We start from the raw sequence: 25,809 nt of genomic DNA on the forward strand, positions 1-25,809 counted from the left end.
TTGCTTAAATCCCTTAGAGTAAATGTTGCCTTCAGCAACAATAATACTATAGTGAATATCATAATCAGGAACACATTAGAAAATTCTCCTGAGTGCATCTATAAAGTGCCATGTAGAAACTGTGATAAGTATTATGTTGGGCAGACTGGCAAGGATCTTTCTGTTAGAATTAAGCAACATGAATATAGTATAAGAACATGACAAGAATCAAATGCCTTGTTTAATCACGTTAAAAACTATGATCATCGTATTGACTGGAGTAATGCCATCTCAGTTATTAACTCCAGTACCACGAGAAATGTCATTGAATCTAACAGAAAGATCCTTAACAGTCTGCCCAACATAAGACTTATCACAGTTTCTACATGGCACTTCTATCATCAAACACACAAAGAATTTTAACCTTGTTATTAGTGAAGGTTTATACAAATTGGATAACTTTATTGGTGATGAAAATTATAAACAATTCCCTTTCTTTTCAACATAATAAGTTTATGATACGCTCGTTGTCGGTTTTGGACAATCACATGTTTACCAAATAGCGTCCTAGCTACACGTCTCTTCGCTGTATATCAATTGACTCATATATTTCTCTCTTGTGTCTCCCCTGATGATGTGATTACACGAGAGTGCACTTGAGAATTTATCGTGTTTCATTTTCCCAGTGGACTCAGAATATACTTAACCACGCGCAAAAATGTGATTCTTTCCAATATATAAAGGGTAGTGAGTGGTGGGATGAAGTAAGATAATTAGTGAAAGAGAAGAGACAGGCACTTGGACGAGTTTTGCAAGGAAAGAGTGCAAATGACTGGGAGATGTATAAAAGGTAGAGGCAGGAGGTCAAGAGAAAGGTGCAAGAGGTGAAAAAGAGTTGGGGTTAGAGAGTATGATTAAATTTTAGGGATGATGAAAAGATGTTTTGGAAGGAGGTACATAAAGTGCTTTAGACAAAAAAACAAATGGGAACACCGGTGAAAGTGGCAAATGGGGAGGTAATAAGAAGTAGTGGTGATGTGATAAGGAGATAGAGTGATTATTTCAAAGGTTTGTTGAATGTGTTAGATGATAGAGTGGCAGATATAGGGTGTTTTGGTCGAGGTTATGTGCGAAATGAGAGAGTTAGGGAGAATGATTTAGTAAACAGAGAAGAGGTAGTAAAAGCTTTGCGGAAGATGAAAGCCAGCAAGGCAGCGGGTTGGATGGTATTGCAGTGGAATTTATTAAAAAAGTGAGTGACTGTATTGTTAACTGGTTGGTAAGGATATTTGATGTATGTATGACTCATGGTGAGGTGCTTGAAGGGTTGCAGGAATGCATACATAGTGCCATTGTACAAAGACAAAGGGCATAAAGGTGAGTGCTCAAATTATAGAGGTATATGTTTATTGAGTATTCCTGGGAATTTATAGAGAAGGATATTGACTGAGAGGGTGAGAGAATGTGTAGAGCATCAGATTGGGGAAGAGCAGTGTGGTTTCAAAAGTGGTAGAGGATTTGTGGATCAGATGTTTGCTTTGAAGAATGTATGTGAAAAATACCTAGAAAAGGAAATGCATTTGTATGTAGCATTTATGGATCTGGAGAAGGCATATAATAGAGTTGATAGACATGCTCTGTGAGAGGTATTAAGTATATGGTTTGAGAGGAAAGTTACAAGAAACAGTGAAAAGTTTTTGTCGAGGATGTAAGACATGTGTACGAGTATGAAGAGAGGAAAGTGATTGGTTCTCAGTGAACGTTGGTTTTTGACAGGGGTGTGTGATGTCGCCATGGCTGTTTAAGTTGTTTATGGATGAGGTTGTTAGGGAGGAGAATGGAAGAGTTTTCGAGAGAGGGGTAAGTGTGAAGTCTGTTGTGGATGATAGGGCATGGGAAGTGAATCAGTTACTGTTCGCTGATGGTTGCTGATTCGGGTGAGAAACTGCAGAAGCTGGTGACTGAGTTTGGTAAAGTGTGTGAAAGAAGAAAGTTAAGAGTGAATGTGAATAAGGGCAAGGTAATTAGGTACAGTAGGGTTGAGAGACAAGTCATACTATTCACCACTTCCCGCGTTAAAAAAAACCAAGAGGGAAGGATTTCTAGCCCCCCGTTCCCTTCCCTTTTAGTCGCCTTCTACGACACACAGGGAATACGTGGGAAGTATTCTTTCTCCCTTATCCCCGGGGATAATATAAATATATATATATATATATATATATATATATATATATCTTTCCATGGTTTCCGACGCTTCAATCCCCTGGTTCATCCGGGACAGAAATTTCACCCGGTTTCCAATCGTTTCATTACTCTATCCTTGCCTTTCATCATGTTCAGGCCGATCCCAAAATCTTTTACTCTTTTCACCTCAAATTGTCCCCCACTTCTTGGTTCCTCCCTTCACACATATATCCCCCGGGGTTTCAACTTCCTACTCATTTTCCATGTGCCAATTAAAACACCTCTTCTGCTCTTCCCACTTTTTTAAATTCCACATCTTTTACCTTTTATTACTTACCAAAACAAAACCTCACACACAATTGTCTAAACATTTCATTTTCAAGCATCACCTCCGCACATTATCTTTGGGCACGCGACATAAACATTGTGGAACAAACTATTCTTCACACCATTTTTGCTTTCGGATATGTTTGACTTCCACACATTTTCAACTCAAATTGGCCCCTCCCCTATGTTTCACTTCCCTTCATGGTCCAAATCCGCTGCAGTTTCTCCAGATATCTAAAACACTTATTTTCGGGTTTTCTCCTTTAAAAATTTCTCATTGTTTTGCCCTCAACCCTATGTACCTAACCTTGCTCTTTTTCAATTCCTCTACTTTCTTTTCACTTTCCAAACCGTCCGCTTCTGCGGTTCTAATGAATCAGCCCCAAACGGGGATATCAGACACAACGGGTCATTTTCAAGCTTCTCATCCAAATACTCTTACTTGCCCCTCTTTCAAAAATTTTGCATTTACCCCCCAAAACCCCCCCCCCCCTCCAAAAAACAAATTAACAACCGGGGGGAGCATCCCCAAAACCCCTTTTCGCAAACCTCTCACTGAACAATCATTTTTCTTCTTCAAACACGTACACTGCTTTACACCCTTTCGTAAACTTTTCTTGCTCTAACAACTTGTCCAACCTATATTCTTATACCTTCACAGGCATCTCTATCAACCTTAATGCCTCTGATCCAGAAATGTATAAAAAACCATTTGCTTTTCTAATTTATTTTCATACTTATTCAAGAAAAAACCCTTTGATCACACATCTATCCACTCTGAAACCATGCTCTTCCCCACTAATGCTCTTTTCATGCTTCACTTCAATCAATCCTCTTAAAATTTCCAGGAATTTCACAAATTTACTTCGGAAATTAAAACTCATTTTTTCCCTTTGTTTGACAAGGGGTTTTGAAAGCTTGATTAATCCAGGCACCACATAAAACATAAACTACATAAAAAAAACTTACACGTAAACAATTCAGTCCCCCCTTTTTTATAAATCCATGCAAAAAAAATCCAACCCGCGGGCTTCCCGGCTTCCATTTTCCCGCAGGTTTTACTACTTTCTCTGTTTACAAAAAAAATTTTCCTAACCCTTTAACTTTGCAAACCCGACAACACCTATTTGCACTCTTCATCACATTCAAAAAAACCTAAAATTATCATCCATTTTTTTTTCTCACATCCCCATACTTTTTTATCACTCCCATAACCCTCACTGAATTTTCCATTTTTTTCTTGTTTTAAAGCGTTATTTCCCTCTTAAAAAAATTTTTTTATTCAAAATTTAAATGATATCTTCCCCCAATTCATTGCCTTTTTTCACTCTTGCACTTTTCTTAATCCTGTTCTTTTTTTTTATATCCCATTTGAATTTTTCCCTTTCAAAAATCAAAAAAATGTCTTTCTCTTTCACTAAATTTACTTCTTCATCCACACTCACACCTTCTAACCCCCCTCCCTTTTCATGCACAAGCATCTTTTGCGCAAACCAACATATTCCTAAATTCATCCTTCCTTTCCCCCCTCCCTTACTCCTTTTTTCTCACCTTTTTCCATTCTGTACCCAGTTTCTTCTGGTATTCCAAAAGTCTCTTTTCCCAAACACAAATTCACACTTTCACCAATTCCTTTCTTTTTTGAAAACCTAAAAATCTTCACTTGTCCCAAGATAAGATTAGAATCTTCATTTTCCCTTCGACTTTACATCCAAAAGTTCTTTTTGGGCTTTTTAATTACAAAGTAATCCATAACGTCTTGCATTTTTCTATTACAAGTTTACTTATGTAATTTTTTTAAACAGGTTTTTCATATTTGCTTGTCGCTGTTCGCGTGTGCGAAGGTGGCGAAGGTGGAAAAGACGAATGAAATGCCCAACCACCCCCATACACATGTTATACATACGTTCCACCACGCATAATATAACTAAACAGTTTCATGGTATAACCAGACGCTTTCACATGCCCTGGATTCAATCCATGACAGACACGATCAATTCTTATTCATGCTCTTTCACCTCCTGCATGTAGGCCCGATAACAATCTTTTTAAATCCATTTTCCTCTTCAATTTGGTCTCCCGCTTCTCTCGTCTCACCTCGTACTATATCCTCTTGGTCCAATATTTCCTCAACTTCTCTCAATGTGCAACTCAGTTCAAAACTCTTTGCTTTACAACGTTTTTTATTTCCAAATTCTCTTACCCTTACATTACTTACGATCAAACCACCCACACACACATTGACTCAAAACATTCATTTCCAGCCAATCAATATCTGCGACAACTCTAATCCTTAGCACGCCTCGAACATAACATTTTGGAACCACTATACTTCTAACCATCCATTTTTGTTTCCGAGTTAATGTCTGATTCACACATTCTTCAGGATCAGGGATTTTCGCCCCTCTCCCCAACTATGATTTCACTTCGCTTCATGGTTATCCGCTGCTGATCCTCCAGATATCTAAAACACTTTACTTCTCCAGTTTTTCTCCATTCAAAATGACCTCATCTGACTTGACTCAACCTACGTACTAATTACTTTGCTCTTATTCTCATTTACCCTTAACTTTCTTCTTTCTCACACTTTACCAAAATCAGTCACAGCTTCTGCAGTTTCTCCATGAATCAGCACCAGCGCTGTATATAGCGAACAAATAACTGACTCACTCTTCCAAGCTCCTCTCTCATCCAATCAGTTCAATCTTGCCCTTTCCAAAACTTTGAATTTACTCCCTAACTCAACCCCATCCATAAACAAATTAAACCATGGAGAACATAAACCCTTCGCTAAACCTTTCATTCACTGAGAACAATCACTTTCTCCTTCCTACACGTCACATGCTTACATCCTACGATAAAAAATTTTCACTGTTTAAACAATTGCTCACACATTATTCTTAATACGTCACAGTGGCATCTCTATTACTATATCTATGCGTCTCAGATCATAAAAGCTACAGACAAATCGATTTGCTTTTCTAAGTATTTCTCACTTCATTTTCAAAGCAAACAACCTGATACACTACTATACTCTTCTGAAACCACATGCTCTTCCAATGAATTTATGCTCTGTAATTTGCTTTCCTCTCAATCAATTACCCTCCATATGATTTACTGGAATACTAAAACAAACTATACTCTGTAATTTGAGGGATACTTATCCTTGCTGTGTTGTTCGTGATGATACAGCGCTGGTGGCGGTTTCATGTGAGAAACTGCGAGTGGTGATGAGTTTGGAAAGTGTGTGGAAGAGAAAGTTAAGAGTAAATGTAATAAGAGAAAGGTTATTAGGTACAAGTTAGGGTTCAGGGTCTAGATCAATTGGGAGGTGAGTTTGAATGAGAAAAATGGAGGAAGTGAAAGTTTTTAGATATCTGGGTGTGGTCTGGCAGCGGATGGACCATGGAAGGGAAGTGGATCATAGGGTGGGGGGGGGCGAAAATTCCTGGGGGCCGTGGAGAATGGGTGGAATTCGAGAACATTATTCGGAAAGCAAAATGGGGTTTTGTTTGAAGGAATTGTGGTTCCAACAATTTTGTATGTTGCGAGGCGTGGGCTATGGGATAAAGTTTGTTGGCAGGGAGGGATGGAGGTTCTGGAAATGAGCTTTGTTTGAGGACATGTTGGTGTGAGGTTGGTTTGATGAGTGTAGTACTTAAGGGTAAGAGCGTGTGTGGCAATAAAAAGGAGCGTGTTGATGAGAGCGAAGAGGGTGTTTTGAAGTGGTTTGGGACATGGAGAGGATGAGTGAGGAAAGATTGACCTAGAGGTATATGTGTCGGAGGTGGAGGGAACAAGGAGGAAGGGAGACCCAAATGGAGGATGGAAAGTGGAGTGAAAAAGATTTTGTGTCGATCGGGGCTGAAATGCAGGAGGTTGAATGGAGGGAATGGAATAGAGTGAATTGGGCGAAGTGGTTACCGGGGTTGACGTCTGTCAGTGGATGAAGCGGGGCTATGTGCGTTGGGGTAAACATGGAAAGCTGTGTAGATGTATATTTGAGTGTGTGGACGTATGTATATAATGTGTAGGGGCGGGGGGTTGGGCCATTTCTTTCGTCTGTTTCTTGCGCTACCTCGCAAGGGGAGGACCAGCGACAAAGTATAAAAAAAATAAAAAAAAATTATATATATTTTTATATATATGTTATATATATATATCTATATATATTATATATATATATATTATATATATATATTATTCTTTTTTCATACTATTCGCCATTTCGCATTAGCGAGGTCGCGTTAAGAACAATGGATGGGCTTTGAGGGAATTCATCACGGGGCTTCTTGTTCTTCGTTGGAAGATAAAAAAGTATAAAAAAATGAGAGGGGGAGGATTCCAGCTCCGCTCCATTCCTTTTAGTGATTTACGACAAGCAGGGAATAGTGGGAAGTAGTTCTTTCTCTATCACTAGGGATATTTTTTCTTTTTTTTTTTTGCTTTTTTCGCTGTCTCCGCGTCTGCGAGGTAGGAAGAGAAACATAGAAGAAATGGCAACACACCCATGACACATGTATTATACAAAGTCCACACACGCAAATATACATTACTTACATAGTTTATGGATTTACCCAGACGCTTAATGCTTGATTCAATTCCAGAAGCGCGTCGTACACGGTTTACCACATCGCTCCAAATTCACTCTATTCCTTGCCTCCTTTCACCCTCTGATGTCGGCCCGATCACACCAAATCTTTTTTACTCATCTTTCCACTAATTGGTCTCGCTTCTCTCGTTCCTCCAAACTCGACAATATATTCTTTTCTTTGGTCAATTTTCTCACTATTCTCTCCATGTGACGACATTTCAATAAACCTATTCTGCTCTTCAACAACGGCTCTTTTTTTATTTCCAATTATCTCTTAGTACTTAAGTTACTTGACTCATCAAACCACTACACCACATATTGTCTCAAACATCTCATTTCCGCAAATCAATTCATGCGAAAACTCTAGCCATAGCCACGTATGCGCAAACATACAACATTGTTTGGACACTATGCTTCAAATACCCATTTTTGTTTCGGGATAATGTTCTGACTTCCAAAAACATTATTCAAGGTTCCCAGAAATTTTCGCCCCTTCCCCCACCTATGTCACTTCCGCTCATGTGTCATCCGACTGCAGCTCCACGCCAGATATCAAAACTTCATTGCTCCAGTTTTTCTTTATTCAACTCACCTCCAGGTTTATTATATATATATATATATATATATTTTTATATATATATAGATATATAATATAGTATATATAATTATATATATATATTTTATATATATACATATATGTATATTTTATATTTATATATATATATAATTATTATATATATTTTATATATATATATATTTTTATATAATATATATATATATATATACATATATATAATATATCCACTTATATATATTATATATATATATATATATATAATACATATATATATATATATATTCAGCTTAGGGTGTCTAAATGTGTGTGAATGTAACCAAGATAACAAAAAATGATAGATAGGTAGGATGTTTAAGGAAAGGAACCTGGATGTTTTGGCTCTGAGTGAAACGAAGCTCAAGAGTAGAGGGGAAGAGTGGTTTGGGAATGTCTTGGAAGTAAAGTCAGGGGTTAGTGAGAGGACAAGAGCAAGGGATGCAGTAGCACTACTCCTGAAACAGGAGTGGTGGAAGTGTGTGATAGAGTGTAAGAAAGTAAACTCTAGATTGATAGGAGTAAAACTGACAGTGGATGGAGAGAGATAGGTGATTAATGGTGCATATGCACCTGGGCATGAGAAGAAAGATCATGACAGGCAAGTGTTTTGGGAGCAGCTGAGTAAGTGTGTTAGTAATTTTGATGCACGAAGCTGGGTTATAGTGATGGGTGATTTGAATGCAAAGATGAGTAATGTGGCAGTTCAGGGAATAATTGGCGTACATGGGGTGTTCAGTGTAGTAAATGGAAATTGTGAAGAGCTTGTAGATTTATGTGCCGGTAAAGGACTGGTGATTAGGAGTACCTGGTTTAAAAAGAGAGATATACATATGTATACGTATGTAAGTAGGAGAGATGGCCAGAGAGCGTTATTGGATTCCGGGGAAATTGATAGGAGCGCAAAAGAGAGACTTTTGTACGTTAATGTGTTGAAAAGTGCAACTGAAGGGATGTCTGATCATTATCTTGTGGAGGCGAAGGTGAAGGTTTGTAGAGGTTTTCAGAAAAGAAGAGAGAATGTTAGGGTGAAAAGAGTGGTGAGAATAACTGAGCTTGGGAAGGAGACTTGTGTGAGGAAGTACCAGGAGAGACTCAGTACAGAATGGAAAAAGGTGAGAACAAAGGACGTAAGGGGAGTGGGGGAGGAATGGGATGAATTTAGGGAATCAGTGATGCCTTGCGCAAAAGAGGCTTGTGGCATGAAAAGCGTTGGAGGTGGGCAGAGTAGAAAGGGTAGTGAGCGGTGGGATGAAAAAGTAAGCTTATTAGTGAAAGAGAAGAGAGAGGCATTCGGACGATTTCTGGAGGGAAATAAGGCAAATGACTGGGAGATGTATAAAAGAAAGAAGCAGGAGGTTAAGAGAAAGGTGCAAGAGGTGAAAAAGAGGGCAAATGAGAGTTGGGGTGAGAGAGTATCATTAGATTTTAGGGAGAATAAAAAGATGTTTTCGAATGAGGTATATAAATTGCGTAAGACAAGGGAAGAAATGGGAACTTCATTGAATGGGGCTAATGGGGAGGTGATAACAAGTATTCGTGAAGTGAGAAGGAGATGGAATGAGTATTTTGAAGGTTTGTTGAATGTGTTTGATGATAGAGTGGCAGATATAGGGTGTTTTGGTCGAGGTGGTGTGCAAAGTGAGATGGTTAGGGAGAATGATTTGGTAAACATAGAAGAGGTAGTAAAAGCTTTGCGGAAATGAAAGCTGGCAAGGCAGCGGTTTTGGATGGTATTGCAGTGAAATTTATTAAAGAAGGGGGTGACTGTATTGTTGACTGATTGGTAAGGTTATTTAATGTATGTATGACTCATGGTGAGGTGCCTGAGGATTGGCGGAATGCGTGCATAGTGCCATTGTACAAAGGCAAAGGGGATACAAGTGAGTACTCAAATTACAGAGCTAAAAATTTGTTGAGTATTCCCGGGAAATCATATGGGAGGGTATTGAGTGAGAGGGTGAAGGCATGTACAGAGCATCAGACTGGAGAAGAGTAGTGTGGTTTCAGAAGTGTTGGAGGATGTGTGGATCAGGTGTTTGCTTTGAATAATGTATGTCTGAAATCCTTTAGAAAAGGAAATGGATTTGTATGTAGCATTTATAAATCTGGAGAAGGCATATGATAGAGTTGATAGAGATGCTCTATCATTATATATATATATATATATATATATATATATATATATATATATATATATATATATATATATATACATATATATTGTCGCTGTCTCCTGGGTTAGCGAGGTAGCGCAAGGAAGCAGACGAAAGAATGGCCCAACCCACCCACATACACATGTATATACATACACTTCCACACACGCACATATACATACCAATACATCTCAACGTATACACATATGTACACACACAGATATATACTATGTACATAATTCATAATGTCTGCCTTTATTCATTCCCATCGCCACCCCGCCACACATGAAATAACAACCCCGCCCCCCCTCATGTGCTCGAAGTAGCGCTAGGAAAAGACAACAAAGGCCACTTTCGTTCACACTCAACCGCCAGCTGTCATGAAAATAATGCACCGAAACTACAGCTTCCTTTCCACATCCAGGCCCCACAGAACTTTCCATGGTTTACCCCAGACGCTTCACATGCCCTGGTTCAGTCCAGTGACAGCAAGTCGACCACGGTTCTCCATATCGTTTCAATTCACTCTATCCCTTGCAAGGCTTTCACCCTCATGTTCAGGCCCCGATCGCTCAAAATCATTTTCACTCCATCTTTCCACCTCAAATTTGTCTCCCACTTCTTGTTCCCTCCACCTCTGACACATATATCCTCGTGGTCAATCTCTCCTCACTCATTCTCTCCATGTGACCATATTTCAAAACACCCTCTTCTGCTCTCTCAACCACACTCTTTTAATTACCACACATCTCTCTTACCCTATTATTACTTACTCGAACAAACCACCTCACACCACATATTGTCCTGAAACATTTCATTTCCAGCACATCCACCCTCCTCCGCACAAATCTATCCATAGGACACGCCTTGCAACCATATAACATTGTTGGAACAACTATTCCTTCAAACATGCCCATTTTTGCTTTCCGCGATAATGTTCTCGACTTCCACACATTCTTCAACCCTAACAGAACTTTGGCCCCCTCCCCCACCCTATGATTCACTTCCGCTTCCATGGTCCCATCCGCTGCCAGATCCACTCCCAGATATCTAAAACACTTCAATTATTCCAGTTTTTCTCCATTCAAACTTACGTCCCAGTTGACTTGTCCCTCAACCCTACTGTACCTAGTGACCTTGCTCTTTTTCACATTTACTCTCAGCTTTCTTCTTTCACATCCTTTACCAAACTCAGTCACCAGCTTCTGCAGCTTCTCACATGAATCAGCCACCAACGCTGTATCATCAGCAAACAACAACTGGCTCACTTTCCAAGCTCTCTCATCCACAACAGACTGCATACTTGCCCCTCTTTCCAAAACTCTTGCATTTACCTCCCTAACAACCCCGTCCATAAACAAATTAAACAACCAGGGAGACATCACACACCCCTATCGCAAACCTACGTTCACCGAGAATCAATCACTTTCTTCTACTCCTACACGTACACATGCTTTACATCCTCGATAAAACCTTTTCACTGCTGCTAACAACTTGCCTCACACACCATATATTCTTGATACCTTACACAGAGCATCTCTATCAACTCTATCATATGCCTTCTCCAGATCCAGAAATGCTACATACAAATCCATTTGCTTTTCTAAGTATTTCTGACATACATTCTTCAAAGCAAACACCTGATACACACATCCTCTGCCACTTCTGAAACCACACTGCTCTTCCCCAATCTAATGCTCTGTTCATGCCTTCACCCTCTCAATCAATACCCTCTCGTATAATTTGCCAGGAATTCTCAACAAACTTATACTTCTGTAATTTAATAACTCATTTTTATCCTCTTTGCCTTTGTACAATGGCGCTATGCAAGCATTCCGATAATCCTTAGGCACCTCACCATGAATCATACATACATTAAATAACCTTACCAGCCAGTCAACAATGCAGTCACCCCCTTTTTTAATAAATGCCACTGCAATAACATCCAAACCCGCTGGCTTGCCGGCTTCCATCTTCCGCAGAGCTTTTACTACCTCTTCTCTGTTTACCAAATCATTTTCCCTAACCCTCTCACTTTGCACACCACCTCGACCAAAACACCCTATATTTGCCACTCTATCATCACATTCAACAAACCCTCAAAATACTCACTCCATCTCTTTCTCACATCACCACTACTTGTTATCACCTCCCCATTAGCCCCCTCCACTGAAGTTTCCATGTGTTTCCTTGTCTTACGCACGTTATTTACCTCCTTCCAAAACATCTTTTTATTCGCCCCAAAATTTAATGATACTCTCTCGCCCCAACTCTCATTTGCCCTCTTTTTCACGTCTTGCACCTTTCTCTTAACCTCCTGCTTCTTTCTTTTATATATCCCCCAGCCATTTGCATTATTTCCCTTCAAACATCGTCAAAATGCCTCTCTCTCCTCTTTCACTAATAATCTTACTTCTTCATCCCACCACTCACCACCCTTCCTAATCTCCCCACCTCCCTCGCTTTTCATGCCACAAGCATCTTTTGCGCAAACCAACACTACTTCTCTAAATTCATCCCATTCCTCCCCCACTCCCCTTACCTCCTTTGTTCTCACCTTTTTCCATTCTGTACTCAGTCTCTTCTGGTACTTCCTCACATAAGTCTCCTTCCCAAGCACACTGACTCTCACCACTCTCTTCACCCCAACATTCTCTCTTCTTTTCTGAAAACCTCTACAAATCTTCACCTTCGCCTCCACAAGATAATGATCAGACATCCCTTCATTTGCACCTCTCAGCACATTAACATCCAAAAGTCTCTCTTTTAGGTGCTTTTCAATTAACACGTAATCCAATAACGCTCTCTGGTCATCTCTCCTACTTACAAACGTATACTTATGTACATCTCTCTTTTTAAACCAGGTATTCCCAATCACCAGTCCTTTTTGAGCACATAAATCTACAAGCTCTTCACCATTTCCATTTATAACACTGAACACCCTATGTATACCAATTATTCCCTCAACTGCCACATTAAGCACCTTTGCATTCAAATCACCCATCACTATAACCCGATCTCGTGCATCAAAACCACTAACACACTCATTCAATTGCTCCCAAAACAATTGCCTCTCATGATCTTTCTTCTCATGCCCAGGTGGATATGCACCAATAATCATCCATCTCTCTCCATCAACTTTCAGTTTTACCCGTATCAATCTAGTGTTTACTTTCTTCCACTCTATCACATACTCCCACCACTCCTGTTTCAGGAGCAGCGCTACTCCTTCCCTTGCTCTTGTCCTCTCACTAACAGCTGACTTTACTCCCATGACATTCCCAAACCACTCTTCCCCTTTACCTTTGAGCTTCGTTTCACTCAGAGCCAAAACATCCAGGTTCCTTTCCTCAAACATACTACCTATATATATATATATATATATATATATATATATATATATATATATATATATATATATATATATATATTTTGCTTCGTCGCTGTCTCCCGCGTTTGCGAGGTAGCGCAAGGAAACAGACGAAAGAAATGGCCCAACCCACCCCCATACACATGTATATACATACGTCCACACACGCAAATATACATACCTACACAGCTTTCCATGGTTTACCCCAGACGCTTCACATGCCCTGATTCAATCCACTGACAGCACATCGATCCAATTCACTCTATTCATTGCCCTCCTTTCACCCTCCTGCATGTTCAGGCCCCGATCACACAAAATCTTTTTCACTCCATCTTTCCACCTTCAATTTGGTCTCCCGCTTCTCCTCGTTCCCTCCACCTCCGACACATATATCCTCTTGGTCAATCTTTCCTCACTCATTCTCTCCATGTGCCCAAACCATTTCAAAACACCCTCTTCTGCTTTCTCAACCACGCTCTTTTTATTTCCACACATCTCTCTTACCCTTACATTACTTACTCGATCAAACCACCTCACACCACACATTGTCCTCAAACATCTCATTTCCAGCACATCCATCATCCTGCGCACAACTCTATCCATAGCCCACGCCTCGCAACCATACAACATTCTTGGAACCACTATTCCTTCAAACATACCCATTTTTGCTTTCCGAGATAATGTTCTCGACTTCCACACATTCTTCAAGGCTCCCAGGATTTTCGCCCCCTCCCCAACCCTATGATCCACTTCCGCTTCCATGGTTCCATCCGCTGCCAGATCCACTCCCAGATATCTAAAACACTTTACTTCCTCCAGTTTTTCTCCATTCAAACTTACCTCCCAACTGACTTGACCCTCAACCCTACTGTACCTAATTACTTTGCTCTTATTCACATTTACCCTTAACTTTCTTCTTTCACACACTTTACCAAACTCAGTCACCAGCTTCTGCAGTTTCTCACATGAATCAGCCACCAGCGCTGTATCATCAGCGAACAACAACTGACTCACTTCCCAAGCTCTCTCATCCACAACAGACTTCATACTTGCCCCTCTTTCCAAAACTCTTGCATTTACCTCCCTAACAACCCCATCCATAAACAAATTAAACAACCATGGAGACATCACACACCCCTGCCGCAAACCTACATTCACTGAGAACCAATCACTTTCCTCTCTTCCTACACGTACACATGCCTTACATCCTCGATAAAAACTTTTCACTGCTTCTAACAACTTGCCTCCCACACCATATATTCTTAATACCGTCCACAGAGCATCTCTATCTACTCTATCATATGCCTTCTCCAGATCCATAAATGCTACATACAAATCGATTTGCTTTTCTAAGTATTTCTCACATACATTCTTCAAAGCAAACACCTGATCCACACATCCTCTACCTCTTCTGAAACCACACTGCTCTTCCCCAATCTGATGCTCTGTACATGCCTTCACCCTCTCAATCAATACCCTCCCATATGATTTACCAGGAATACTCAACAAACTTATACCTCTGTAATTTGAGGACTCACTCTTATCCCCTTTGCCTTTGTTGTTCGCTGATGATACAGCGCTGGTGGCTGATTCATGTGAGAAACTGCAGAAGCTGGTGACTGAGTTTGGAAAAGTGTGTGGAAGAAGAAAGTTAAGAGTAAATGTGAATAAGAGCAAGGTTATTAGGTACAGTAGGGTTCAGGGTCAAGTCAATTGGGAGGTGAGTTTGAATGGAGAAAAACTGGAGGAAGTGAAGTGTTTTAGATATCTGGGAGTGGATCTGGCAGCGGATGGAACCATGGAAGCGGAAGTGGATCATAGGGTGGGGGAGGGGGCGAAAATCCTGGGGGCCTTGAAGAATGTGTGGAAGTCGAGAACATTATCTCGGAAAGCAAAAATGGGTATGTTTGAAGGAATAGTGGTTCCAACAATGTTGTATGGTTGCGAGGCGTGGGCTATGGATAAAGTTGTGCGCAGGAGGATGGATGTCCTGGAAATGAGATGTTTGAGGACAATGTGTGGTGTGAGGTGGTTTGATCGAGTGAGTAACGTAAGGGTAAGAGAGATGTGTGGAAATAAAAAGAGCGTGGTTGAGAGAGCAGAAGAGGGTGTTTTGAAGTGGTTTGGGCACATGGAGAGGATGAGTGAGGAAAGATTGACCAAGAGGATATATGTGTCGGAGGTGGAGGGAACAAGGAGAAGAGGGAGACCAAATTGGAGGTGGAAAGATGGAGTGAAAAAGATTTTGTGTGATCGGGGCCTGAACATGCAGGAGGGTGAAAGGAGGGCAAGGAATAGAGTGAATTGGAGCGATGTGGTATACCGGGGTTGACGTGCTGTCAGTGGATTGAAGCAGGGCATATGAAGCGTCTGGGGTAAACCATGGAAAGCTGTGTAGGTATGTATATTTGCGTGTGTGGACGTATGTATATACATGTGTATGGGGCGGGGGGTTGGGCCATTTCTTTCGTCTGTTTCCTTGCGCTACCTCGCAAACGCGGGAGACAGCGACAAAGTATAAAAAAAAAAAAAAAAATATATATATATATATATATATGTATATATATATATATATATATATATATATATATATATATATATATATATATATATATATTCTTTCTTTCATACTATTCGCCATTTCCCGCATTAGCGAGGTAGCGTTAAGAACAAAGGACTGGGCCTTTGAGGGAATATCCTCACCGGGCCCCCTTCTCTGTTCCTTCTTTTGGAAGATTAAAAAAGAAAAAAAAATGAGAGGGGAGGATTTCCAGCTCCCGCTCCCTTCCCTTTTAGTCGCCTTCTACGACACGCAGGGAATACGTGGGAAGTATTCTTTCTCCCCTATCCCCAGGGATATTTTTTCTTTTTTTCTTTTTTGCTTTGTCGCTGTCTCCCGCGTCTGCGAGGTAGCGCAAGGAAACAGACGAAAGAAATGGCCCAACCCACCCCCATACACATGTATATACATACGTCCACACACGCAAATATACATACATACATAGCTTTCCATGGTTTACCCCAGACGCTTCACATGCCTTGATTCAATCCACCGACAGCGCGTCGACACCGGTATACCACATCGCTCCAATTCACTCTATTCCTTGCCCTCCTTTCACCCTCCTGCATGTTCAGGCCCCGATCACACAAAATCTTTTTCACTCCATCTTTCCACCTCCAATTTGGTCTCCCTCTTCTCCTCGTTCCCTCCAACTCCGACACATATATTCTCTTGGTCAATCTTTCCTCACTCATTCTCTCCATGTGCCCGAACCATTTCAAAACACCCTCTTCTGCTCTCTCAACAACGCTCTTTTTATTTCCACATATCTCTCTTACCCTTACGTTACTTACTCGATCAAACCACCTCACACCACATATTGTCCTCAAACATCTCATTTCCAGCACATCCATCCTCCTGCGCACAACTCTATCCATAGCCCACGTCTCGCAACCATACAACATTGTTGGAACCACTATTCCTTCAAACATACCCATTTTTGCTTTCCGAGATAATGTTCTCGACTTCCAAACATTCTTCAAGGCTCCCAGAATTTTCGCCCCCTCCCCCACCCTATGATCCACTTCCGCTTCCATGGTTCCATCCGCTGCCAGATCCACTCCCAGATATCTAAAACACTTCACTTGCTCCAGTTTTTCTTCATTCAAACTCACCTCCCAGGGATATATATATATATATATATATATATATATATATATATATATATATATATATATATATATATATATATATATATATATATATATATATATACATATATGTATATATATATATATATATATATATATATATATATATATATATATATATATATATATATATATATATATATATATGTATATATATGTATATATATATATATATATATATATATATATATATATATATATATATATATATATATATATATATATATATATATATTATCCCTGGGAATTGGGAAGAAAGAATGCTCCCCACGCATTCCTCATGTCCTAGAAGGCAACTGAATGGGATGGGAGCAGGGCATTGGAAAACCTCCCCTCCTTGTATTTTAACTTTCTAAAAGGCGAAACAGAGAAGGAGTCACGCGGGGAGTGCTCATCCTCCTCGAAGGCTCAGATTGGGTGTCTTAATTTGTGTGGATGTAACCAAGATGAGAAAAAAGGATAAAAAAGTATGTTTGAGGAAAGAAACCTGGATGTTTTGGCTGTGAGTGAAACGAAGCTCAAGGAGAAGGGGAAGAGTGGTTTGGGAATGTCTTGGGAGTAAAGTCAGGGGTTATTGAGAGGACAAGAGTAAGGGAAGGAGTAGCACTACTCCTGAAACAGGAGTGGTGGGAGTATGTAGTAGAGTCTTAGAAAGTAAGCTCTAGACTGATATGAGAAAACTGAAAGTCGATGGAGAGAAATGGGTGATTATTGGTGCATATCCACCTTGGCATGAGAAGAAAGATCATGAGAGGCAAGTGTTTTGGGAGCAGCTGAGTGAGTGTGTTAGTAGTTTTAATGCACGAGGCCGGGATTTAGTGATGGGTGATTTGAAGGCAAAGGTGAATAATGTGGCAGTTCAGGGAATAATTGGTATACATGGGGTGTTCAGTGTTGTAAGTGGAAATGGTGAAGAGCTTGTAGATTTATGTGCTGAAAAGGGATTGTTGATTGGGAATACCTGGCTTAAAAAGCGAGATATACATAAGTATACGTATGTAAGTAGGAGAGATGGCCAGAGAGTGTTATTGGATTACGTGTTGATAGGGGCGTGAAAGAGAGACTTTTGGATGTTAATGTGCTGAATGGTGCAAATGGAGGGATGTCTGATCATTATATTGTGGAGGCGAAGGTGAAAATTTGTAGAGGTTTTCAGAAATGAAGACAGAATGTTGGGGTGAAGAGAGTAGTGAGAGTAAGTGAGCTTGGGTATAGGACTTGTGTGAGGAAGTACCGGGAGGGACTGAGTACAGAATGGAAAAAGGTAAGAATAAAGGACGTAAGGGGAATGGGGGAGTAATGGGATGTATTTAGGGAAGTTGTGATGGGTTACGCAAAAGATGCTTGTGGCATGAGAAGCGTGGGAGGTGGGCAGAGTAGAAAGGGTAGTGAGTGGTGGGATGAAGAAGTATGAGTATTAGTGAAAGAGAAGAGAGAGGCATTTGGACGATTTTTGTAGGGAAATAATGCAAATGACTGGAAATGTATAAAAGAAAGAGGCAGGAAGTCAAGAGAAAGGTGCAAGAGGTGAAAAAGAGGGCAAATGAGAGTTGAGGTGAGAGAGTATCGTTAAATTTTAGGGAGATTAAAAAGACGTTTTGGAAGGAGGTAAATAAAGTGCATAAGACAAGGGAAGAAATGGGAACTTCAGTGAAGGGTGCTAATGGGGAGGTGATAACAAGTAGTGGTGATGTGAGATGGAGATGGAGTGAGTATTTTGAAGGTTTGTTGAATGTGTTTCATGATAGAGCGGCAGATATAGGTGTTTTGGTCGAGATGGTGTGCAAAGTGAAAGGGTTAGGGAGAATGATTTGGTAAACAGAGAAGAGGTAGTAAATGCTTTGCGGAAGATGAAAGCCGGCAAGGCAGCAGGTTTGGATGGTAATGCAGTGGAATTTATCAAAAAAGGGGGTGACTGTACTGTTGACTGGTTGGTAAGGTTGTTTAATGTATGTAAGACTCATGGTGAGGTGCCTGAGGATTGGAGGAATGCTTGCACAGTGCCATTGTACAAAGGCAAAGGATATAATAGTGAGTGCTCAAATTACAGAGGTGTAAGTTTGTTGAGTATTCCTGGGAAATTATATGGGAGGGTATTGATTGAGAGGGTGAAGGCATGTACAGATCATCAAACTGGGGAAGAGCAGTGTGGTTTCAGAAGTGGTAGAGGATGTGTAGATCATGTGTTTACTTTGAAGAATGTATGTGAGAAGTACTTAGTAAAGCAAATGGATTTGTATGTAGCATTTATGGATCTAGAGAAGGCATATGATAGAGTTGATAGAGATGCTCTGTGGAAGGTATTAAGAATATGTGGTGTGGGGGGGCAGGTTGTTAGAAGCAGTGAAAAGTTTTATCGAGGATGTAAGGCATGTGTACGTGTAGGAGGAGAGGAAAGTGATTGGTTCTCAGTGAATCTTGGTTTGCGGCATGGGTATGTGATGTCTCCATGGTTGTTTAATTTCTTTATGGATTGGGTTGTTAGGGAGGTGAATGCAAGAGTTTTGGAAAGAGGGGCAAGTATGCAGCCTGTTGTGGATGAGAGCTTGGACAAATGAGTCAGTTGGTGTTCGCTGACGATACAGCGCTGGTGGCTGATTCGTGTGAGAAACTGCAGAAGCTGGTGACTGAGTTTGGTAAAATGTGTGAAATAAGAAAGCTGAGAGTAAATGTGAATAAGAGCAAGGTTATTATGTACAGTAGGGTTGAGGAACAAGTCCATTGGGAGGTAAGTTTGAATGGAGAAAACAGGACGAAGTGAAGTGTTTTAGACATCTGGGAGTGGATTTGGCAGCGGACGGAACCATGGAAGAGGAAGTGAACCATAGGGTGGGCGAAAGAGGGGGCGAAAGTTCTGGGAACGTTGAAGAATGTGTTTAAGGCGAGAACATTATGTGGGAAAGCAAAAATGGGTATGTTTGAAGGAATAGTGGTTCCAACAATGTTATATGGTTGCGAGGCGTGGGTTATAGATAGAGTTCTGCGGAGGAGTGTGGATGTGCTGGAGAGGAGATGTTTGAGGACAATGTGTGGTGTGAGGTGGTTTGATCGAGCAAGTAATAATAGGGTAAGAGAGATGTGTGGTAATAAAAAGAGTGTGGTTGAGAGAGTAGAAGTGGGTGTTTTGAAATGGCTTGGTCACATGGAGAGAATGAGTGAGGAAAGATTGACCAAGAGTATATATTTGTCGGAGGTGGAGGGAAGGAGAAGTGGGAGACCAATGGAAAGTTTTGTGGGGCCTAGATGTGGAAAGAAAGCTGTGATTTCGGTGCATTATACATGACAGCTAGGGACTTAGTGTGAACGAATGTGGCCTTTGTTTGTCTTTTCCTAGCGCTACCTCGCGCACTTGCGGTGGGAGGGGGTTGTCATTCATGTGTAGTGGAGTTGCGACGGCAATGAATAACGGCAACAAGTATGAATTATGTACATGTGTATGTATATATCTGTGTATGTATATATATGTATACGTTGAGATGTAAAGGTATGTACATGTGCGTGTGCGGACGTGTATGTATATGCATGTGTATGTGGGTTGGTTAGGCCATTCTTTCGTCTGTTTCCTTGCGCTACCTCGCTAACGCGGGATTCAGCGACAAAGGAAACAGACGAAAGAATGGCCTAACCAACCCACATACACATGCATATACATATGGCAAAAACATAAAGCAAAATAGATAATATATATATATATATATATATATATATATATATATATATATATATATATTATTTATTTTGCTTTGTCGCTGTCTACCGCGCTAGCGAGGTAGCGCAAGGAAACAGAAGAAAGAATGGCCCAACCCACCCACATACACATATATACATACACGTCCGCACACGCAAATATACATACCTATACATCTCAACGTATACATATATATACAAACACAGATATATACAGATATTCACATGTACATAATTCATACCGTCTGCCTTTGTTCATTCCCATCGCCACCCCGCCACACATGAAATAACAATCACCTCCCCCGCATGTGCGCGAGGTAGCGCTAGGAAAAGACAGTAAAGGCCACATTCGTTCACACTCAGAGGTCTCTAACTGTCATGTATAATGCACTGAAACCACAGCTCCCTTTCCACATCCAGGCTCCACAGAGCGTTCCATGTTTTACCCCAGACGCTTCACACGCCCTTGTTCAATCCATTGACAGCATGTCGACCCCGGTATGCCACATCATTCCAATTCACTCTTTTCCTTGCACACCTTTCGCCCTCCTGCATGCTCAGGCCTTGATCACTCAAATTTTTCTCACTCCATCTTTCTACCTCCAATTTGGTCTCCCACTTCTCGTCCCCTCCACCTCCGACAAATATATACTCTTGGCCAATCTTTCCTCACTCATTCTCTCCATGTGACCAAGCCATTTCAAAACACTCTTTTCTGCTCCCTCAGCCACACTCTTTTTATTACCATAAATACCTCTTACACTTTCATTACTTACTCGATCAAACCACCTTACACCACATATTGTCCTCAAACGTCTCATTTCCAACACATCCACCCTCCTTCGCACAACCCTATTTATAGCCCACGCCTCGCAACTATACAGTATTGTTGGAACCACTATTCCTTCAAACATACCCATTTTTCTTTCAGAGCTAATGTTCTCGCTTTGCACACATTCTTCATCGCTCCCAGAACTTGATTGAATACTGCTGTGTTGTATGGCCACCATGGAACATTAAGAAGGAGCAAGCCTAACAAAGACAGAATTCAAAAGTAGTTCAGGAAGAGAATCAAGCGGATGGAAGATAAAAGCTGCTAAGACATGCTGAAAGAACAACAGATATATATTCTTGTAAGAAAAGAAAAATATTTGGTAATCTGTGCATGACAACATATTGAAGTCATGAAATGTTGTTAAACCTGCAAGCTCGTCAACATGGATGATGCAGAGCTGTTGAGTCTTTAAGGACACAATGGAATATACTGAAAATACATCAGACAAAATCATATGAGAGCCCAACCAGGAAACTAGAACGCCTATTCACTGCACTGCCAGGGTACATAAGGACGATGAGTGGAATATCTACAGAAACATTTAAAGGGAAAGTTGTTATTTGGTTGAAATCAGTCCCAGATGAACCAAGAATAGATGGTCATGTGTTGCAGGTGGCGACTGAGAGGAAGTGTTATTCGTCAATCAAGATGTGTAGTGAGCGTCACACGCTAGACCTACCTTATGGCAATCATCCCGCCGTAAGTAAGTAACTTAGTAAGCAAGTACAATCGCTTCTCTGCTCTGCTATTTGGACTGTTATTGCTTTGCGATTGTTTCTGGACCGGACCCACGAGGATCATACAGATGAAATAATTATCTAAAAATACATATTGTATTAACGGTCGTAGCCCCCATTACACGGCAATACGATCCTCGCCCATCGGAGAAGTGGCTGTGTAACAGCCTCTGTTCCAGGAAGCAGGGAACCCGTCATCTTCATATGGGCTTTCTGTACAGGTGGTGGTGGGGGATGCGGGGTTAATGTTAACAGTGAGTGAAGCAGGTTGAGTCCCGTATTTAACCTGGATCTTAACACTTAATGGACCCATACATACGGTTCACAAGGCAGGTGATAAAATCAATGTGAATTGTTGAATGCTATGCGTGTGTGTATTTATATAGTTGAATTACGAAGATTAAATCAAACACATGATTTAAAGAACGGGGGGAGAGAGAGAGAGAGAGAGAGAGAGAGAGAGAGAGAGAGAGAGAGAGAGAGAGAGAGAGACCTACTCTTAGGCGGTTCGTGGCACAACTGACACACTGTAAATGTTCTGGATCGAATGAAGAACTTTCAGACCATCTTTTCTTTTGTGTGTGTCATTGAGTTTCATGTGACGTATCTGTGGGCGGGTGAGCCTTGGTATTATATGCATAGTATCATCCCCACGGCAAGGAGATGGGGAGGGGACAAAGATTAGCGAATAAATACAGACAACTTCTGCATCTATGATTCCTCTTTCACTCTTAAATAACGTATATGAACGAAAGTCGTCTATGTATGCGGTTTTATTCCCATATGGATGAAACGGTAAAAAAAAAAAAGGTTGAAAAAAATTGTTTCCACAGTTTTATGCAACTTTTATTTGACTAAACCCGCGATTCTGCCCTAACGTGCGGTCCCTCACTCTCTCCTCTGCCAGCCTTTTGATCACCCAGGCAACACTCCCGTCCCTCCACGCCGAGCCTGAACACATACCTGCCTACCAGGAAAGAGTTATTCCAGGCTCTCTTTCTTCATATATATATATATATATATATATATATATATATATATATATATATATATATATATATATATATATATATATATATATATATATATAAATATATATATATATATATATATATATATATATATATATATATATATATATATATATATATATATATATATATATTTTCTTTTCCTCAAACTTGATCGCCGTTTCCCGCGTCAGCAAGGTAGCTATAGAAACAAAGGAAGAAAGGCCGCATCCGCTCACGTCCACTCTAGAATTCATGTCTTATGCGATGAAACCACAGCTCCCTATCCACATCCAGACCTTACAGACCTTTCCGTCATTTACCCTGGACACTTTATACGCCCTGGTTCGTTCCACTGACAGCACGTCGACCCCTGTACTACATCCTTCCAGTTTAATCTCTCCCGTGCACACATTTCACCCTCCTGCATGTTCAAACCCCGATCACTTAAAATCTTTACACTTCATCCTTTCATCTCCAATTTGGCCTTCCGTTCTCCTTGTTGCCCACTTCTGACACATATATCCTCTTTGTCTACCTTTCCTCATTCATTCTCTCTATATGTCCAAAATCACTTCAGCTCTCTCAATCACACTCTCTTTATTACCATACCTTTCTCTTACTCTTTACTTACTCGACATATTGTCTGCAGACATTTCATTTCCAACATCCCATGCCTCACATCCATATAATATTGTTAGGGCAACTGTACCTTCAAGCATCCCCATTTATGCCATTCCATCTAGCGTTCTGTCTTTCCACACATTCTGCATTGCTCTAGGGCCTTCACTCCCTCACCCATCTTATGGCTCACTTCCGCTTCCATGTTTCCATTCGCTGCCATGTTAACTCCTGGTTATCTAAAACACTTCACTTCCTCCAATATTTCTGCTTTCAAACCTACGCCCCAACTAACCCGTCCCTCAGCCTTGCTAAACCTAATAAATTGCTTTTATTCATATTCACTCTGAACCTCCTCCTTTCACACTCTCTTTCAGACTCAGTCACCAACTTGTGCAGTTTCTCATCCCATCCATAAACAAATAGAACAAACGTGGTGGCATCACACACTCCTGCCGCAAACCAACTTTTCACTTGGAACCATTCTCTCTCTTCTCTTCTTTGTCGTACACAAGCCAGACACCACTGACAAAAACCTCTCACTGCTCCTAGCGGCTTACCTTTCACACCGTGCATTCGTAAAACCTTCCACAAGGAATCTCTATCACCCCTATCATATGCTTTTTCCAGATCCATAAATGCCACATATAAATCTATCTGTTTTGAAATATTTCTCACACATATTCTTCAAAGCAAACACCTGATCCACACATCCTCTACCACCTCTGAAACCACACTCTTCCTCCCCAATCTGATAATCTGTACGTGTCTTAACCCTCTCAATTAATACCTTACCATACAGTTTACCAGGTACGCTTAACAAACGTCTGCCTCTTTAGTTTGAACACTCACGTTTTATCTCTATACAGTGGCACTACATATGCATTCCGCCAATCCTAAGGCACCTCACCATGATCGATATCTATAGAAAATCCTTACCAACTTGTCAACAACACAGTCACTCCCTTGCTTAATAAATTCAACTGCAATACCATCCACTCCAACCAACCTGCGACATTTCTTACGTAAGGCTTTCAGTACTTCTCTCTTCACCAAAGCACTCTCCATGATTGTATCACTTTTCATACTACACACACACACACACACACACACACACACACACACACACACACACACACACACATACACACACACACACACACACACACACACACACACACACACATATATATATATATATATATATATATATATATATATATATATATATATATATATATATATATATATATATATATATATTTTCTTTCGTACTATTCGCCACTTCCCGCATTAGCGAGGTAGCGTTATCAACAGAGGACTGGGCCTTAGAGGGAATATCCTCACCTGGCCCCCTTCTCTCTTCCTACTTTTGGAAAATCAAAAAAAAAAACGAGACGGGAGGATTTCCAGCCACCCGCTCCCTTCCCTTTTAGTCGCCTTCTACGACACGCAGGGAATACGTGGGAAGTATTCTTTCTCCCCTATCCCCAGGGATAATATATATATATATATATATATATATATATATATATATATATATATATATATATATATATATATATATATATTTCTTTTTTTATACTATGTCGCTGTCTCTCGCGTTAGCAAGGTAGCGCAAGGAAACAGACGAAAGAATGGCCCAAATCACCCACATACTCATGTACATACATACACGTCCACACAGGCACATGTATATATATATATATATATATATATATATATATATATATATATATATATATATATATATATATATATATATATATATATATATATAAATGTGCTGAGAGGTACAACTGGAGGGATGTCTGATCATTATCTTGTGGAGGCTAAGGTGAAGATTTGTATGGGTTTTCAGAAAAGAAGAGTGAATGTTGGGGTGAAGAGGGTGGTGAGAGTAAGTGAGCTTGGGAAGGAGACTTGTGTGAGGAAGTACCAGGAGAGACTGAGTACAGAATGGAAAAAGGTGAGAACAATGGAAGTAA

This window comes from Panulirus ornatus, chromosome 3 (genome assembly GCF_036320965.1).
Source record: "Panulirus ornatus isolate Po-2019 chromosome 3, ASM3632096v1, whole genome shotgun sequence".
In the NCBI taxonomy this organism is placed as follows: Eukaryota; Metazoa; Arthropoda; class Malacostraca; order Decapoda; family Palinuridae; genus Panulirus; species Panulirus ornatus.